The sequence below is a fragment of the Haemaphysalis longicornis genome, unplaced genomic scaffold (genome assembly GCF_048455015.1).
Source record: "Haemaphysalis longicornis isolate Haplotype H1 unplaced genomic scaffold, Haemaphysalis longicornis Haplotype H1 scaffold_2, whole genome shotgun sequence".
Classification (NCBI taxonomy): domain Eukaryota; kingdom Metazoa; phylum Arthropoda; class Arachnida; order Ixodida; family Ixodidae; genus Haemaphysalis; species Haemaphysalis longicornis.
In genome coordinates, this window is record NW_027526295.1 from 74445975 (window position 1) to 74465574 (window position 19600).

At 49.6% G+C, this 19600-nt stretch overlaps 1 long non-coding RNA gene across 3 annotated transcripts in view; it reads left to right on the top strand.

Moving 5' to 3' along the window:
• The window catches only part of LOC144168995 (uncharacterized), a 101915-nt gene that overhangs the window by 75253 nt on the left and 7062 nt on the right, over positions 1-19600 (top strand). For all 3 annotated transcript variants that reach the window (XR_013322327.1, XR_013322328.1, XR_013322326.1), the window contains exon 2: positions 19308-19515. This is a non-coding gene — a long non-coding RNA (uncharacterized LOC144168995). The remainder of the gene's footprint in view (positions 1-19307; positions 19516-19600) is intronic.

Here is a 19600-nt window from a genome sequence, read left to right on the forward strand (position 1 = left end):
CAGCGGTAACAATGTGCCTGCTGGTTGCGAAAACGCTTCGAGGGACCGGCGGAAGTAGGTGCGGAAGGCGGAGTGTTTGCACGAGCATTTATGCGCTGCACATCTGCAGTGGAAAATTCTTGGAGGTCATTGGTGGCCTGTTCGAACTGCGTCGCTATAAGTACAGCTCGAGCGAACGAGAGGGAAGACCCTTCAAGAAGCAACCGCTCGCGCAAATTGCGAGATGATACACCCGCAACGAACTGGTCACGCAAGGAATCTTCTTGAGAAGGGAAAGAGCACGTAGCTGAAAGCTCACGTAACGCGGTAACGTACTCATTGATTGCTTCACCGACTTGCTGCACGCGCCTTCCGAAACGGTGCCGTTCGACCACAACATTGATTGTTGTCGTGAAGTGCGCATGCAGCGCTGCGACAGCGATATCGTACGACGACGCTTCATGCTTTGTCTGAGTAGTGTCCTTGATAACTCCCGATTCCGTATCAGTAGTTGATTGCTCACCGGGCTTAGCGTTGGCCAAGGATGGAAGCGGCAGAGTGTGAAATATGCGCTGGCCTTCGACACCGAGGCTGTGCAGTAGAAGAGCCTTGCGACGGTCCGGCGCGCACTCCGAAGCACCCGATGCGAGCAGAAAATTCTCGAAGATGCGGATCCATTGCGGCCAGGGTACAGCAGGACGGCCAGGCGTGGGCAGGAATGGGGGCGGTGGTGCCAGTCCGGAAACACTCATGGCGGAGAAAACAGTTGGCGAAAATCATGAAAATCACGCCCCCTCCTAAACGAGCATCCTCGTCGCCAATGTAGTGGCGGCGTGTGCCGCCGATGAATGAACGACTAGACAACTTGAGTGCCCATCGGAACAAAAGACCCTTTATTCCAAGTTGCGCATGCTTATATACCTAAACAACACTGGCGCCACCTGCGGCAGTGAATCACGGAACCGAAACCAAAGAGACAAATATACAACACTAACGACGACCCTTTCCCGAAGGAACGACAGAGTCAGAGCTGAGATTTTCGAGTACGGGCATGAGCGCGTCGGGGGCGGTTACGCGTGTGGGGAGACTGTCGACTGTGGTGGCTCTCGCTCGGATTGTCTGGCGGGGTCTTGCCTCGATGCTCCTGGCTTGAGTCAACTAGCCGACACGTCGGAAGGGTTTGGGGCGTCTTTTATAGGGAGACCGGGATAGTTTCTCCAAAACGATTAACCTCGCCTCCTTCCTCAACCGGCAAGATCGACACCCTCTCCGCGCCCACGTGCCGCTACCGCCATCCCTCAGGCCCTCATAATCACATTTATTTTTGTAACAACTTAAATGGGCCGTGAAGAAAAAGTGCATTTGTCTTTGCTTAATAATGCCGCGAACCATGTATGGGTTTGTTTATTTATTGTTTGTTTTTACTGCCGGGCCACGCTCGGCTGTGTTATTTGCGTTCCAAACGAAGCGCGTCTTCCATTCTTTACTTTTATGCCGCACGGGCTATCACATTCAAATAAGCAGACTGTTTCGCCCTAACGTCACTAGCCCAGAATAATCTTCTGTGATCTACAATGTTCTGGATGTGAATGGACGGTTCCAGAAACACTTGCGCTGAGAGATAAAAGCCTGCAGAGCAGACGCCACGGCATTCGATCTCCGACGCTCGCTTGAGTACGTCACTTTGCTGACTGCTGCTTCGCCGCCCGTGTATTATTTGAGTTAGGGGAGCACAAGTTCGCTCCAATAAACGTGTTTTCCTTCAAGACAACTGCGTCGTCTCTGGCTTCGTGACATCCATATTTTCTGTTTGGACGACCTTTTAAGAACATAATAAACAAATATTTTTCCAATTCATTGCTTCTAGAATTTAGGAGACTCCTTTAAAATTCTCTTATTGAGGCGCATCACAAGCGACTGTGCATGCATCGTCGGGTGGCAGCGCAACTAGCAGGGACGTCACAGTAAAAACATTCGAGACATAAACTAGCTTAAATGCTTTTTGTGTATATTTTTCGATACAGCTGCAAACTCTATTTTTTAAAAATAATGTATCCGTTATTCGTTGTCATAAACAGTTTTCTGTTTACAATCACTGACGGTGTGGCTGTAGGAGGAGTATGAGATGGACAGCTGCCCCAATTCCACCCATTGCTGTTCTCCCTATGTTGCCCTCGATGCATAGGTGATGGGAATCGCCCGTCTCTCCTGGCAGGTCCATGTCGCCACCGTTGGCTTGCGTGACCTTGGAGTCACCGTGGCAGGGGCCCGACTAGCTCAGTCAGTAGACCATGAGACTCGTAATCTCAGTGTCGAGGTTCAGGCCCCCTGTTTGGTGCCAGAATCGTGGGCGTATGTTCACCTGGGTAATGCATCGCAGGCTGCCCAGGTGCCTACCATGGGTTCGAGAGAGACAAGCCATATGCGGCAGCGGCGGCCCTTGCCACGCCTGGGGGATGTGAGGTTACGGAAGATTCAAGGCGAGGTAATGGGAAACAGGATGAAGACGGACACACGGAGATTTCTAGGAATTCATGGAAGGATTGATGTAGACCATGAACGACACAACATAACACGGACATACACGATGTCACCTGAGCACACGGTTGATAGGTGACTGCGTTACACTGCGCTTCCGCGTGTATTTAAACGATGTCACTAGGCTTGAAATGTAAGCGCTCGGCATGCAGCTTTGTAATCATTGCGCCTGGCTGATAAAAAATACTTACAATTCAACATTTTATAGTTTATTCCACCATACAACGGTAGCTGAACATCGTACAAATTATAAGTACCATTTTCTCAATAAAAAGATGGGAAAAGTCGTTCGCCTGGGTCTCACATCTCGCATAAGTTAACGTGTCAGCTGGTGCTGTTGCGAGCTTCACCCAGAATCAAAAGGATGACGACATTCACTAAGTCTCGGTAGTTGTGGTGCTGCCTGATTTTCTCCTAGGGGTTCGGGAAGGTCCAACCTTTTGTGGTTTCCTTCAGGTGTGGCCGCGTTTTGTCTTGGTAGTTGTGGTGCTGCCTGATTTTCTCCTAGGGGTTCGGGAAGGTCCAACCTTCTGTGGTTTCCTTCAGGTGTGGCCGCGTTTTGTCTTCCCCTCGTCCAGCGTCTCTGTGGTCACCCAGCGCCGGTTCGCAACCTGCTCCTGCTTACATAGGTCTCTGGCCTTTCTTTTCTATACAACCTTCAGTATGTGCATCAGACATCCCTCGAATGCTGTATACAGACAGCATTTGGCTTGAGCTGCAGTTTGTTGCGAGGGATATCTCGTTCACAACGCCGTTCACTGTTATCTCAAACGAACGCTCAGTGCAGTTATTGTCAAAGTGCTTTTCGCATACTACTGCATTTGGCGTCAGCTCCCCGTCCGCTTTCTTGATCCGCTTCTCCCACTCTGACAACCGTGGAGGGTCAGTCGATGGTTTAAAGAGCGACACGTTTTCCTTGTTGGAACGGTACCCGCTAGTGCACAGCGGGAAAAAACGCGTTCTTTCTTTTTGCGGCTTCTTCACGTTTGCCATAATCTGGAGCTGATGTTGGCATGCTGAAGTTGGGATATAAGCATGCATTTGCTCGGTACAACTGCTCTGAACAAACTTTTCGCAAACAACTGCATCCTCCGTCATCCTTCTGTATTTTCTTCTGATGCTTCGTTCTTATTCCGCAAGCAGCGTAGCATCCGCTGAATTGGTAAACATGCCCCTTGTTTGGGTGGTATACTGCTTTTACACAACGGCGCATTAGCATGTTGTCGATTTGCACCATTACGTGGGCATTGTCAGCTTGGTTTACAGTTAAAGAAAGCGGTTTTAGTGACAGGCACGCGAAAATAACAAACTGGAACACAGCCCGCGCTTTGGCGTGGCACGGATCCTTGCGCACGCCAGCAGAACCGGTGCAATATCAGCCCAAAACTGCTGGGAGGGGCTGACGGAATGGCTTGCATGCGCAAGCACCCACGCCTAACAATAAACCTTGCATCTCGGCGAAGAAAAAATACGTCCCCAAGCTCCTCAATCAAGCACGCACAAGGCCACCTTTCCGCCTTCCGAAGCGAAAAAAACTGCACCGTCTGCTGAAGCAGCACACTCCCGCCAAGCGGCGCCATCTGGCGGCAGCAATAGGCTTTCATTGCAAACGGCGCCACGCTCTCCCATAGCGATGCGCTCCGCTCGACACACTAGCCAGTATATTCTAGGCGCTATACTAGGAGCGTAGACTCAGTCTGGTGTTTGGGAAGTGGAGTCTGGAGGGTCAGGGGTGCAAACAGAAAACTTTAGGGTTTGCAGGTGATCCTCATAGACAGGCGGGGGTTTGCGGCGACCGAGGATGCGAGCATAAAGGATACGCCTTACACGGCGCTGAATACCCTCAAGTTTGTTGATGAGGTGGCTTTGGTTACGCAACCAAACGGAGGCGCAATACCCGAGCCGCGGCAGCACAAGGGCTGTGTACAGGGCCCTAAAAATCCAGGACTGCAAAGATGAGAGACGTAGGACACAAATCCCAGAATGCGGTGGGCCTTGGACACTGTGCTGCTGATATGAACAGAAAAGTCCAGAGAGGGGCCAAACGTTACACCCAGGATTGGAAGGGCGATCCTCAGTCTTCAAGGAGACGTCTCCAAGGAAGTACCTGGGCATGCAGCAGTTTTGTTGTGGCTAATGCGCATAGCAGCGCTCTTCTCGCTGCTGATGTGGAGAAAGTTCATGTGGGCCCATTTGAGCACCGCCAGGAGGTATTGCTGTACGTTGGCAGATGATGCTGGAGATGAGATTTTCATCAGAATCGTGGTATTATCAGCGTGCTGCACCAGCAAGCTGTCAGTATGAACTGGCATGTCGTTGACGCAGATAAGAGTGGGGGTCCCAGCACAAAGCCCTGGGGGACCCCTGAGGTCACTGAACAATCATGAGATGCACTTCCATGGAAGAGAACGCGGGAGGAGTGGACCGTGATGAAGCGACTCAGCCACAGAAGGAAGGGCCCCCCATCACCCCATTGTACAACTTTCTGTAGGAGGATAGTGTGGTGGGAAGGAGGATAGTGTGGATAGACTCACGATTTGGTTTCAACAAATACATCCTCATGGCGGGCTCTTGGAGGCCGAAGCGCAACATTAACAGGTGATCGATTACGTCTTGTTAGTTGTAATCGTAGCACTCGATTATTGCGATTTATGGGGGCGAACAATTCGCTTCACTCTGGCACTAGCCGAGAAGGCTTAAAATGAAACCGCACACACTCTACATATCCAGTGCGGGTGGAATCGTCACTAGTGCTAATTCCAAAATAGTAAACAGTCCAACCGCGGGAGCTCGCCGTTGCATATCACTAAGTGAACGTGACCCCAACACGCGCAGCTTCGGCTGCTGGCCTGGGTGCAAAACTTCGTTCGGGCAGACAGTGCTATGTGAGTGTGCAAAACACTTGTTCTATCAGACGCAAGCTACCGTCCACAGAATGGCGTAACAGTAGAAGGGCAACGCTACTAGCCGCCATGATGTAAACACTGACATAACAAGCATATGACTACGCCGAACCAGCAATGACAATCGCAACCGCCAGTAGCGCCGCAGCTTGACAGCTTGCGAACGTCGGCACGGCTCGAATTATACCTGTTCATGTACAATTGTTTATTACTTATGAAAGCTATTCTGCAAACAAAGATTTGTGTTTCTTTGAGAGCTTGTGTGCGTGGTTCTCATTCCGTTGTTTATCACTTGACTCTTGGCACATCCTCTCAGTCGCCGTTTACGTCATCTATGGTGGGCAACTGATAGCTTCACTTTTTCATTACTTACGCGATTTATCAAGGTACTGCCCCAGGGCGGTATATTCGAGGTATGGGGATGCCAATCTGTCATTTAGACCAACTTCGGTTTTGATATCAGTGTATGGCATTTATTGAGATGAATAATACAGGTATGATTTATGGAGCACGACTGCTGTTGGCCGGAACAACCGCCTGGTCTTCCCTTGGTTCCCCTATGGCTTCCTCAACTGCCGCCGCTTGCGCCACCATCTTGGCAGCTTGGTCATCCGTTGTTATGGCGACCGCTGGCGGTTCTGCGTCGTCGGCACGGCTGCGCTCGAGGGGGGCGCCTAATGCCGTGGATGCCACGTTCTCGGCCTCCTCGTCCGTAAGGTCGTTCCTGACCTCGCTGGCTTGTGCATTGGCTCGTGCGTACTGTCCTGCCGTTGGTGCCCAAACCCGAAACACTTCGCACACTGCGGGGTCTGGCACTCGCGCCTCATGTGCCCCTTCATCCTGCAACGCAGGCACATAGGGGCCTGACCTGGCACAACACACAACACTGCTCCCCCGCCATACTCGAACAGGTCAGCGATCGAGTCCGGAGTGATGCCCTCGTGCAGGGTCATACGAACAGTCCTCGTGGTCGAATCAGGAAGATCAAAACCTGTAACCTTCCACTCCTCTCCCTTGATCTCTTTTAATTCTCCGAACTCGCTCAGAATGTCTCGAACAGCTTCATCCGGGTCATCAAAGGACACCCAGTGCACCTTGACAGTGACATCCTGCCTCGCTGGATCTATTACCATGCAAAAGCGGCCTTTCACCTGCAACCTGCTGCTCTTAACGAGGGTCTCTTTTGCCTCTGGCGTTCGCAGCTTAACAAGCCATACGTGGCTCACTTGGTGTGGTCAAATTCCGCTCCCCGCTTTGATGATGCCAGGCTCCTCGAGGGGGCCCGAAAATCTTCAATATGGTATACTTATGCCATTCTTTTGCGCAGCATTATGCGCACAGTTCGCATTGGGGGATCCAGTAGGTCAAATCCTGGCACCCTCCACTCATCCTTCTTTACTTCCTTAATTTCTACAATTTCTCACAAGATCCTGACCATTGCTTCATAGGGTTTGTCGAACGGCACCTTATGCAGCTTCAGCGTAACCTCTTGCCTTGAACGATCGATAACTGTGCAATTGCGCCCCTTAACCTTGAGACCACCTCTCCTAACGAGTGCCTCCATCGCCTCCACTGTTCTCAACTTTAGGAGCCAGACGTGACTCATTTGGTAAGGGCCGATGCCACTTACCTCCTTTATCATGCCCAGGTCCTCAAGTGGTGCACGGAAATCCTTAACTGCCCGTTGAGATCGCCGTGTAGCCTAACGCAGGCCTTCGTTGCTTTGTTCGAGGGAAGCGTGGGAAGGAGAAAGCAATAGCCGATGGGAGGGCTGGTCGGTTGCAAAACCTGTTCGGCGCCGCCGCTCCTCCTTTTGCAGAGCGATTCATCCAGTGTTAGCTGTGGACGAGAACCGGTCGCGAAGTGTGCACGGTATGGCCAATAACGAAAACAATAATGAATAACGGTGAAGTCTTTGGCAGCACTTCAGTGTTTAATTAGCGCAACTGGGCCGAGGACATATGGTTCGTCGTAATTAACAAATAACCGTTAAAGAAATCACTTGCGAATGCTTTAGCATAAACATTGGCCCTCGGATTTCTTTTACACCTGAGGCGTTTTTAACATGGCCTGGTGCCATTACAATTATATGCTGTTTTGCGTTTTTTAATTGCATCGAGAGCAAACTTTTACTCAAACGGTGCGACTCTAGAAGGATTACTTGAGCCCTACTGTAGCAAAAACTTGCTGCTTGATCAGTTGCACCATTCGCAGTATACGAAACCACAGCACTGTGCATAGGCAATGATTACAGTCAAAACAAACAAATGCTTTTAAGCGTGGCTTTAGTGGCTCTGGATGCGATGATTCCACTTAGAGCCATTAAATCAAACGTATTCAGTGGTTCTAGTTCCATTTCCTTCCAAGCTTTCATTTCCTTCCAAAACAAATTTGTTTTCATAAAAAGCTCCACATACTGTTGTGTTCAGGATGTCCCGCAGAACTTCGTGTGGCGTTGAGTCCACCGTACTGGCTTAAATATATTTGGCACAAATCAGCACCACTCCTGGTACTTTGAGAGGCATGGGGGAGCATTCGGCAAACCGCACTCTTCTGTATTGGCAACCTGACTTAGTATGTGGGCCACTATTCCTACAGCTAAAGACGTAGCTCCTTCTGCAACAAAACTCCCACATTGCTTCAAGCGCTGCGTACCTTGTTCACAGTGAACACGAAGGGGTGAAAAACATTCTTCGGTGGTTATTGGCTGGTTTTGAAGTCGGCGATATTCAAGGTACAAACAGAACAGTTTGAGAACAAAATGTACACACTTTAACAGTAACTTGTTATTGAGGCCTTAGCTAACAAATACGCTTTGCATTCAAGGAGTGCAACGCTGCAATTAAGTTTATTTGCATTATTCCAGATAACACGGAGTGCACAAAGCTTCAACAAAACTTACCACTCTCATCATCCATGCCAGAGGAGGTGTTCCCTTGAACATCTGGCTCATGAGCAAATGCACCTGTGTAAATAAAAAGTTTTATGGAGAGTTCTCAACCGCAACAGTTCCTTGGCCTTTATTACCTAATAAACACTCACTTGTATCTGCATCTGTCATGTGCAGAGTAAGGGTTTGCCCTTCTGGCATGGCGTCTGGGAATTCCACCTCCTGCTCGTGCAGAAGGCGTGTTGTCTCCACAACGGGCTCAGCTGGCATCCGTTGGGGGCAGTAGTCTGTCTGCGTGTCTGCAGGGCACACAGGAGCTACCAATAAGAGGTAAGCATACTTTCTTTAATTGCCTACTATAAAAGCAACACAAGGCCAGTGGGGCAGTTTATTTGGAGCACAAAAGCACACTGAACACTTAGGCATGCTCTCTGCAGCTAGCCTTTAATAGAGACGACTGGCTTTCACAACAGACAAACAACCTGAATTACACGAAGGTAAGCGTGAATCTTACCAGGTTCATCGGGCAAAACTTCAATGTCACATGATGAGCCCTGCACTGGAACACTCTGTTCACACCTCCAGCAAGGGCCAGCCACTGCCAAGTCAGTGTCTGCAACAGCTGGAAATACAAACATCAATGTCTCGTGTGCTTGTAGCCAATGCCTACTTCTACCTGTCTCCTTGCACTGGTATTCATTTTGTGATTTAAAATAATAGATTTCATGGTGGTTCTTACGATTTACTTGGTCCAATCATGGTCTGCCAATGCCCCTAGAATCTCCAAAAAGATTGTGCTTGTTCGAAATTGGTTTTTGCTTAAGTGCGGCTTCACGTAGGCACGATGAGATGTTTGCTGCTAGGTGTGCATGATGTGGTACGAGGCAGGCTGCACTGAGCTTTAAGTGAATAGCTGCTCAGTCATGTCATGAAGTAAAAAGATGGCAAGTTACATCAAGATCTATCATGATAATTTTGCTACAGCCAGACTTGTCCTTTCCAACATCACCTCTTTTACATTTTTCAAGGCTTCACTTTGGAGTTATGAAGAAGTTTACAAATGTAAGAAGTATGTTTGTGGGCATGTTCAAGTAAAGTGCTCTGCTCAACCAAATTTTACTGCATTTCACAGTGCTATTTCAATAATTTGCTCGTTCAGCTCAATTTGGGCACATCTCTCTATGCACCTTCAAAAAAGTTTTATGGAGCCATTCATGTCAAGTTTGGACAACACAACAGATGGAAAGCCAGACAACAGAACTTTTCTGCTGTGTTCAACTAAAAAATAAGCACAGCAGAGCTGAAACAACGCTGCCATGTTGAAAGTGCTGCATCTCAACGTTTGGGAACTCGGCAAGTGAGGCACGTACAATGATGGCCAGTTTCTTGACTTCTACGGATTTTCCTCCGCGCCTTCTTGTGCATGTTCCCCTGAGCTGGAATAGGGGGCACAGCATTCCACTTTAGAAGACGTCGTCCATCTGCCCTACCAGTCTCAAACTGGCTGTCGTCAAAGTGGTCCTGTTAAGAATTTACAAGCAACAATTTAAGATAGCATCAATAAATTTCTTCGATACTTTCGGAGTTCTTAGGCTCCTGACAGGTACCGTATTTACATGATTGTAAGTCGACCCTTTTTTTTTTTCAAGAATGACAATCCAATGTCGGGGGGTCGAGTTAGAACCATCTACCGCTAGTAACGGCAAGAGAAACGACAAATCGGGGGTGTTACGAGGTGAGGACAGCTTTGCACCCTCGTTACCATGGTTATCGTCTAAAGTGTGAACCGCATGAGGCGTTTTTGCTTGCGAAAATGCGCCGCGCTGACGCTGCTGCGAATACCACGCGCATGCTGCGAGCTACGGCGGCGGCGGCAACATGGCGGCGTCACCAGCCGCAAAGAGGTGCGCGTAGCTCCAGCGACCGCTTCTAGCCGCTCCCTAAGATTTCACTGGCGTTACAAACGAAGACGTTTGTGCAGGAAAGGATCTGATAATGTGGTCGAAAATGGCACTATAAAGCACTGGCCCGAGGGAAAGCGCCAATCAAATATCCGCCACCGGGATAAGCCTAAACATCTCCGGCGGCGCCAGCCGGCAGCTGCCACCATGAAGAGCGTGCCTTGTCAGGCTCTTCCCGCTGCTGCACTCGTCACGCGTCATACCGAGGTAGAACTAGTAGAACTTAAAAGCCATTAACTCTATGTTAAACGCAGTAAAAGCTGCCACGCGCGGAATCGTCGACGCGAACGTGAAAAAGTCGCCCGCGCAACGCCGACGCGCACGAATCGCGTGCAGAAACGCGTCAAGAAGCATTTTATTCGTCTCTAACAAACAAAATAAGTATTAGCGAATCCCTTGATTCAATGCACCGCGCTAACGTAGCCAAAATCGTATGACATTGTTCAGTACACTTCCGACCGCGATGGTGGGAGGTTAGTCGCTCAGAAGTAAATCGCGTGCGCCGCCGCTTCCGTCAGCTGCCATGTTGTTTGTTTTGGTATCGCGCGGCAGTGGCCGCTGCCGGTTGCTTCGATGGTTGTCATCTCACAGCGAATGTGTTCTTCGCACTCAACCCACAGCGCATGGTTATTCCCTGTGCTCGTACAAGAGCTTTTCTTTTTTAACATCTACCGCGCATACCGTGAGCGCACGGCTCATGTGGGAGCATCGATGATGGTAGAGCCGCCGTGTGGGTTGACGGAAGAGCTTCTCTTTGTGATACGATTTTCTAGGCGGCACTCGCATTTTTTTAAAGATGTAATTTTGGGGAGTCTACCTACATTTGAGTCGACTTACAATCGTGTAAATACGGTATCATTTTGTTAACTGTAAGTCCTAAACACTATGCAGAATCAAAATTAAATCTGTTTTTTTAAATGCACCTAATTCCACTTCACTCAGTCATAACCTAACGACAAGACCTGAACATGTCTTTACAAACTATTTTAGATGAAGCTGGACTGGATAGTTAATAAATGATAACAACATGCACTTGCACATGTTTGTTCGCTAGCAGTTTGGGAGTAACTTCTACAAGTTAGAAAATAGGAGCAAGGTTAGACACACCGAGCACCCAAAGCATTGACATGTAACTGCTACTTCAATAACACAGAAGGGTATGAAATGTGCCAAATGAAATTAGGTGCTGCCAACATCAATTTATTGCATGCCTGGCAAGGTTTGCAGCCGTTACATAGAACTTATTCGGCGGCTGTAATGTTACCATGGCGTCGCATTACGACGCGCGTACGGCGATCGAAGTTCTGTGCATTTGAAGCCAGCGAAGCTTGCCCTAACACAAAAGCAAAAATGACACGAAGAAACTGCACCGAGGTGCTTGAAAATGTTAGTTCTCGCAGCAAAAAAGTTGAGGCACAATTTTAGGCTGGATGAACGGTAGCTGCGAGGTGCACTTGAGGGAATTACGGTGTCTCGTTTTGAGGGGAGGTTTTACGACGCCTGCAAGACGCCAGCGAGGGCAGTGTGAGAACTTTTGCATAAGAGCCTTCGAGTGTGAGAACTCAAACAGTTCCACGAAGTATGAAGTTCACGAAAGGAATGTTTACGGACTTACCTCACAGATTTTTTAGCTCGATTTCGGCTGAAAATCCTGGCGATGGACGATTTCCAGCCACGCGCGCTTGCAGTCACCGTCGGATTTTCCCAGCGGAAAGCGAAGCATGCGCTTGCCTTCTTTATGGCGGTTAAAGCAGCCCAGAACGACACACAAAGGGATTTTGTGCCTTGTGATGCGTCCTTAGCGGCGATAACTCGCGTTTGCAGGGAAAATTAGGCTTCACAGCAACACTCAAAGTTCGGCTGAGAGGCTGCGAACCAAAATGGCAGCGACCAGGAGCTTACCACCAGCAACGTGGGGGTCACGTGATGCAAATGTGCTAATGACTGCTGTGGCGGCAAAAACAATGACAGAAAAGAGTGCCCATACTCTAAAACCTTTATTTAGTGACGCTATCCTTGTCCCCTGGTTCCAACATCTGCCAGTCCTCCATGCAGGTCGCCTTCCCCCGAGCCATCCAGTGCATTGCCTTATGCCACACCCCCTGAAGGACCGTGCGGTATCCTCGGGTACAGTGGCCCACATATCGGCAGCAAAATCGAGCCCATGCTGTCCCCAAATCAAGCCAACACCGCCAAAACAAAGACTAGGAATGGCGCGTGCAGGTCCGCGTTCGATTGACAGCCAGATCCTGCGTACCGTCGTCACCTGCTTTAAGTAGTTCGTCCTGCTGGCCCCACCAGTGTTTCTATCAAGGGTGTAGCTTTGACTGCTGGAAAAGGAAGTCTGCACCGCATTGGAGGACCTAGGGGTGCACACAGGCACGAGATCGGGCTGCCGCATTTGTGAGTTATACGCCACCACAGGCTTTGGTAGGCAGGAATTCGATAGCTGCACCTACAGTCGTGGTTCATAAGGCCCAGTTCACCAGAGCCAGAGTTCACCAGCTCACCGTAGTCTCCGACTCGGTATAGGCATGCAGAAACTTCACCTCCGGAGTTGTCTTAAAAAAGCCCACGAGATTCGGCTTGCCCCCACATCCAGGCGCCGCCACACAAGTAGAACATCCCACCTGCCTTGTACCTGGGCACACTCAGGCAACAGGGGTAATGAGCGAGCTCACGCGGCAGCCAGCGCTCTAACCCACCTGGCCCACAAGCGTCAAGCCTCTCAAATTCGCCCTCCTCCAGGCTCTCCGGGTGAAGGCATAGGTGCCTTGCCAGCATTCTCGTCGCAGCGAAGCTTCTGCTCGAGTAATTTAAACTCCATGTCTGCTCGCAGGTTCGGATGGAGCCGGTCGAGAGCTGTTGAGGAGCCCCATGAGGAGCTCAGAGGGTGTCGACCCTCTCAACGAGTGCTTTGGAGTCTGGTAGGAGAGGAGGATGCGGTCGATGCTCGTCTGAAAATGCCCCTGCTGAGCTTTCTTGAGCTTCGATTTGATGGTCTGGATGACCTGTTCGGCGGTGCCGTTCGAAGCAGGATGGTAGGGGGGAACGAGAATTCTGCGAATCCCGTTGCGAGCGAGGAAGTCAGCGTACTTGTCGCTGGTAATTGCTGTGCTGTTGTCTGATACAATTGTATCCGACAATCCGTGCGTGAAGAAAATTTTCCGCAGGCACTTGATAGTACTCTCTGCAGATGGTGAAGTCACTGGGACCACTTCCACCCATTTTTAAAACGCGTCGACCAAAACAAAGAAGTAAAGGCCTTTAAATCACCCGCCTAAGTCCACATTTAGTCGCGACCACGGTTTTTTAGGGAACGGCCAGGGAGTCGATTGAACTCTCCTTCCCACGTGCTGGTTTTCTTGGCATGCCTGGCAGTGCTTCACTTTCTCTTGTCAAGTCGTTCCACTGCACGTGGCTTTGCACGACTGTTTTCATTTTCTCCGCTCCAGGATGTGTATCGTGGAGCAAGCTTAGAACGTCTGCCTTCAAGGACTGGGGAAAAACAGCACGGGCACCCCGCAAAACGCAGTTCTCGTGAATGCTGAACTTCGTCTGGCACTTTTGAAACAGCGACATTCTTTTCCTTGCGGAATCTCGTCACCTGACATTAACGCGCGAAGCAGACGAGACAGTATTGGGTCACGAAGGGTTGCCTTCGAAATAGTCGGAGACGGGAGTCGTGGATAGGATCCTTCAAGCATGAAGATATCAGGGCTGTGGGACATACGTTTTTTGTGCAGATAGTTGCAGCCAGCTCAAGGCGTCGGCGTTGCTGGTACACGCTCCTGGTCGGTAGATGAGGTGGTACCTGTACGGCAAAAGCGTAATTGCCCATCTAATCATTTGGGGAGATGACCGCTCTGGAATCGGTTTGTCCTGTCCCAGCAGTCCCTGGGACTGCTGGAACAGGACAAACCTCCTGGCCTCGTGAGGTAGTGACGGATCATAAATCCTTGCTGGGTCCTTGAAATCATGGCCCCACAGATATTGATGGCAGGGTTCGCACAGGTCCTTGAAAACCTTGAAAACCCTTGAATTTAGAAGTGTCAATTTCAAGGCCTGGAAAGTCCTGGAATTTTTAAATGGTCCTTGAAAACCCTTGATTTTTCCGGAGAGAAGCAATGGCCCTGTCTTTTCACAAGAATTCAAAGTGTTTGTCGTGGATTTTAGGTGCTAACAAATGTAAAGAAACATCGTAACAATCAAGTTTCAGTGTATTGCGTGAAATTACAAGTTTGCTGGGAGCAGACACTTGTCAATCCAATCCATGTCACGATACAATCCAATGAAAGCCAGCTTCTGTTCTCTATCTTGCATCTTCCATATAGTCTGTGGACGCATGCTCCTTGCATGTTTCCTGTGCCTCATATGCTCCATCTGCGTTTGCTTCTTCGTGCAAATGGTGGACGTGTACATTGTTTATCCTGCCTTGCAGCAACACCTGCGGATTTAATTTTAGCTGATACTCTTGCTGACAAAGGAGGAGGTGCAGGCAACATTAACTAAGTTTTAAAATCAAACAGCCTCAGCAAACACAACGGAAAAAGAAAAACCTCTAAATACCAGCCATGAAATAAAAAATAAAGCTGGGGAAGCATTTACGAACCCGTTAGCAACTATCTAAATGTGCACTAATGTGCTTAGGTATTGTGCAATAAAATCTTTTGCATTGTGCTGGAAAAGTTATAAATAATTCCATATAAAACGTTAGATGGGGACCTTGAAAATGTGTTTTCTGGTCCTTGAAAGTCCTTGAAAACCCTTGAATTTTTGCTTTTCAAGCCTGTACGAACCCTGTGATGGGACCTTGTGATTCCAGACATTATCCCAAGGCTTCTTTGTCAAGTTGTCTGTACTTATGCTCTGCTGGCAAAAGGCTACGCGATGCAAAAACCACTGGGTGCTCAACAGTTTTGTCTCGCTGTGCAGGAACAGCTCCCATGCCTTACAGCGAAGCATCGCAGCTCAGGACGATGGGCTTTGTCGGATCGAAGTGCTGTAGGACGGGTGCGGAAGTCAGCAGCTCTTTGCTTTTATTGAAAGCTTCTTCCTCTTTCGCTGTCCACTTCCACCGCGCGTCTTTCACGAGCAGCAAGTACAACGGTCGGAGCACTGATGACAGGTCTGCTAGAAAACGCCTGTAAAAGTTGATGAGCCCCAGGTAGCTTTGCAGCTGTCGGATGTCCCCGATACTTGGCACTTTCAAGACGGCCTCAACCTTCGGTGTTAGCGCAGGCCCTCTGCGTCGATGACGTGGCCGAGGTACTCCACCTCGTTGGCGAGGAAAGTGCATTTTTTCAGTTTAAGCTTCAGGCCTGCATCTTCGAGGCGTTGCAGGACATGGTTCATATTTGTGAAGTGCTCGGCGTCGTTCTTTCTGGTCACAATGATGTCGACATACACGGCGACGTGAGGCAAGGCCTGCAGCAAGTTCTCCATTTCTCTCTGAAAAATGGCTGAAGCTGAGGAAACGCCGAAGGGAAACCTGGTGCATTTAAAAAGACCTTGCGGTGTGTTGATTGTGCAAAGCTTCTGCGATTCTTCGTCCAGCTCCACTTGTTGGTACGCATCCCTCACACCAAGCCCCGTAAACTTCTGACCTCCGGAAAGCTTGGCCCACAGGTCCTCGACTCTTGGCACTGGGTACTTTTTCAGCACCGCAACAGGATTAATTGTCAGCTTGAAATCTCCACACACGCGAATGCTGCCGTCTTCCTTCGCAACTGGAACGATCGGGGCTGCCCATTCAGACATTTTGACAGGTAGGAGTACTTATTTTTTCCAGTTTTTCCGCAGCCCTGTCCTGAAGTGTGAGCGGAATCGTGCGGGTCTTGAAAAACTTTGGAACTGTACCTTCGTTTACGAATAGCTTGGCTTTCACTCCCTTGAGGGTTCCAGGACCTTCGGAGTACACGCTCTTGTAGCGCAAAAGCAGCTCGCCCACGCTCGAAAGTGACATGATGGACTGAACTTCAGTGAGGTATAGATCGAGAGCGCTAATCCAGTTCCTTCCTAGGAGTGTAGGGCACTGGTCAGGGGCGAGAAACAGCGGCAAGGTCGCTTGCCGGTTGCTAAACTCTACTGGAACGGTAAATTTACCCTTGACAGGTGTTACGTTTCCGTAATAGCTTCTCAGAAAATGTCTGAGGGCTCTAATGTTAGCTCAGGAAAGCGCCCATGAAATGCTTTCTCTCCCATAATGGAGACGCTGGCCCCCGTGTCTGGCTCCATTCGAAGCGATTTTCTGGCTACTTCAACAATTGCGAAAAATGGCGGAACGCTTCTGGAACTTTCCACTGACCATGTCCTGTATGTCGGTTTCCAAAGGCGAAGGAATTCCGCGCTCCCTACAGCATTCACTGTTTTTTCTTGATGCCTTTGTTCAAGGGATTTTTGCTCTCACCGTCAAACGCTTTCTTTGAACGGCATACTTTGGCTAGATGCCCCACCTTAGCAAATGCGCCACATCGTGCCTTAGCATGCTTGCAAGCAGTTGCGTAGTGCGCATCTCCACAGTGGTCTCAAGTTATCTGCCGTTGCCCCGGCGCCCTATTCACGACATAAATTTCTTGGGTCTCCTCCGTGCTCGGTTTCTTCTTCAACATGCTTGAGTCATTTTTCGCAGTCTCCATTGCAACGAGGAGTTTCACCGCAGAGTAAAACGTTAAATTTACTTCGAGCGGGCGGCGTTGCATTGTTGTGTCAGCTATGCCGCAAACGAGTCGGGCACGAAGCATGTCCGGTACGTAGGAAAGTGCCGTACTCAAATTCTGAAGGAAGCTTTTTCAAGGCTGCGATGTAGTCGCTGACAGCTTCTCCAGGTTGGCGGGTGTGACTGTTGAATTTGAAGCGTGACACCCCGACGGAGGGAGGGCTTGGGCACGTAGTGGCTAGACAGCACATTGAATAGAGAGTTTTGGCTGACCGTTTTTGACGCTCCGCTATGCTCCCGACGTCCTGCTCAGCACAACCAGAGCGTCAGCAGCGAAAAAGCTTTTAGCTAAGCGATAGCCGTATCTCCCTCGACGGGGAATGATTCGCGTGACTGGTCTTTTCGCGTGCGCGTGTAAACCAAAACTTTATCCTAAAGGAAATGGAAGAGTTTGTATTTGGTTGCCCAAACAAACCAAAATACCGCGTTTCTTGGACTCATTTAACCTTTTTGGCATAATGAAGTCGCTGACGTATAGTTTTTCTAAATAACAATAAAGAAGCCAAAGAAAACTTTGGAATAGCCAAGCCAAGGCTCTCTTTCTCAGGGCTGCATAGAAGCAGCCCCGCGCCTTGGTCGACGTTTTTCACTTCCGTTCTAAAGATCTTCGAGGTGTGTGGCACCATTCCCTATTCGAAAGCGCTTTCGCAGCTTCGTCGCTTGTGTTTCAACTGAAGAAACGGAGTTTGCTGTAGCGCGCTCGCATCGCGGCGGCAGCCGTGTTAAAATTCCGTAGGGTAGCGTAAGCTTCCGCGATGGTCCGCTAAGGGGCCCCGGTTACCGGAGCGGGGCCCCGCTGCAGTATCGCCCGTAGCGTGCCACGCACGCGCAATGGCGCTCCCGCTTGCTAGTGGAGCGGAGCATAGCGGACCGTCAGAAACGGTCAGCTAAAACTCTCCCATATCTCGTCTATCGGGACTTCGTCGGGAGTCTTCGGAGTAAGGAGGCTGTGGGTCCGCAGCAGGTCAAAAACACCGATCTTTTCTTCGCGTCCGGAACGTTGTTGGCGTCAAAGAAAATTTTAGCCGCTCCAGGTACTCCGTCCATGCCGCTCCTTCCCCGTGAAAAGGTTCCAAGGCACCATAGGTGGGCATGGTTAAACACGAACGAAGTATGTGCAATGACTTGCACGAAAACTGAATTTACCCTTGTCGCCAAAATTGTTATGATCGTCTCAGGGGAAACCCCGGAAGTTAGGACGTTACGAAGGCGCTCAGACGGCGGCAACGCTGAGCGCTGCCAAGAAGGAGCTGACGCAATTATGACGACGACCGCCTTCCCCCCCTACAAATAGGGGGAGCGTTTATTGTTTCCAAGAGATCACTTTCTCCCTCGTTTGCGCTGCGCCCGAGAAGCGGGGCAGTGGCGGGCACAGGCGGCCGCTCGCTTGAAGGATCTCGCTTCGCAGTACAGTGGAATATACGAATATAACACTTGTATTGTGTCTTTATGGAACCTCTCGTTCATCAAAATAATGTTGTGCCCGAGAGTGGAGTACTGTGGCAGTTTATTGGTCATATTTTGACTTTAAAACATGCATAGAAAACATGCTACATTCGTTGGTAGAAATCAGCTTAAGTGGGCGTACATGAAGCAGCGTATAGGAACCAGAAATGAGTTGGGTTCTGCAACCAGACGCGCCTTCATTCTGCTGTCACTATTTTCAATATCAACTGACATGGGGACTGTGAGAAGGTGTTGTCATTATTTATGATCAGCCCTGGCTAACTACTACTACCGCAGTGCTCCTAGTAGGCCCCGAGATGGTAGTTGAATTCGGTAAGTTAAAAACTTCTTTGGTAGGTTTTCAGGTTCGTTTTCGGTGGCGAAGGAACCCTTCGCTTGAAGAATTTGGCGGTGTTGGTGGTGAAGCAGGAGAGATGAGAAGACGATGACGGGACGCAGATATGTTGACAAACAAAAACTGTATTTACAGTTATTAACAAGAGTTGGTTTTAGAAAGTTGATTACATGGTTGGTTATGCATGGCCGTCTTAGTGATTGACCCTCTGAGTTACGCCCTAGGTGCCATACCTTAGCGATCGACTCTGGGTTACGCCCTAGACAGCAAGGATTACGTGCACTTTACACGGAGGCTCGCTTGTCTCCCGCCCCAGCTAAGTCTCGGCTAAGTCTGCCGCTGACTGTGGAAAATAAAAGCCCGGATAAATGGGACATGATCCCATAGTATGATGTCGGAGACCGTACCTCGGCACCATAAAACAAGCGGAGCCATCTTCCGTTTGTACTCGTTACACTGGGCGACGTTTGTGATAATGCTTTGTAGTAACTGTGTGCTGCTTCATTCTGTTTGTTAGGCTGTCTACAACAAGGGAGCGCCCCTGCGGAACTGCTGGGCTTTCATTGATGGTACTGCCAGGCCAATCTGCAGACCCTCCGAAAATCAGCAAGAATACTTCTCCGGACACAACCGTCTGCATGCTTTCAAATATCAAGCACTGATGGGTGCGAATGGGCTGATCTGCGAGCTCGGTGGCCCATACCCTGGCAAGCGGCATGATGCCGGTATGGATCATATTTCACTTGAAAACCGCTAGGATATACACTGCGGCCATAGGCAACAGGCTCATTTGGCTTTTAGTTTTGAAGT